Below are 394 nucleotides of genomic sequence, written 5' to 3' on the forward strand. Positions count from 1 at the left end.
GCGCATGTGTGCGTGTGGTTGTGTTTGTGGCCAGACCATGGTAGTGCATGTAGTGGGCGTAGTGGCAAGAGTAGTGGCACACGACCTAGCCGTGGCTGCGGTCATGTAACTGTATATAAACCCAGCCCCTGAGCTAATGCAATGTGTGTTGAATCCCTTCTTCCTCTAACAGTTCGCATGGAAAGGTGAGCGCTTGCCGAGGAACCAAACGTAATATCAGCGCTCTCCAGGCACCAAGCAGAACCTTGTCGCCATGGGCGGTTGTAGATCTATAAATATGTTAGACGCTGGAATATAGAAAAACAAACATGGTGCCCTCCTCTGGCGACATAGGGGGCGACTCTTCGCGCCGCCACTGCTCTCTCCTTCCCTCCTCCATCTCGGCTCCGTGTCG

This window comes from Triticum dicoccoides, chromosome 4A, assembly GCF_002162155.2.
Source record: "Triticum dicoccoides isolate Atlit2015 ecotype Zavitan chromosome 4A, WEW_v2.0, whole genome shotgun sequence".
Classification (NCBI taxonomy): Eukaryota; Viridiplantae; Streptophyta; class Magnoliopsida; order Poales; family Poaceae; genus Triticum; species Triticum dicoccoides.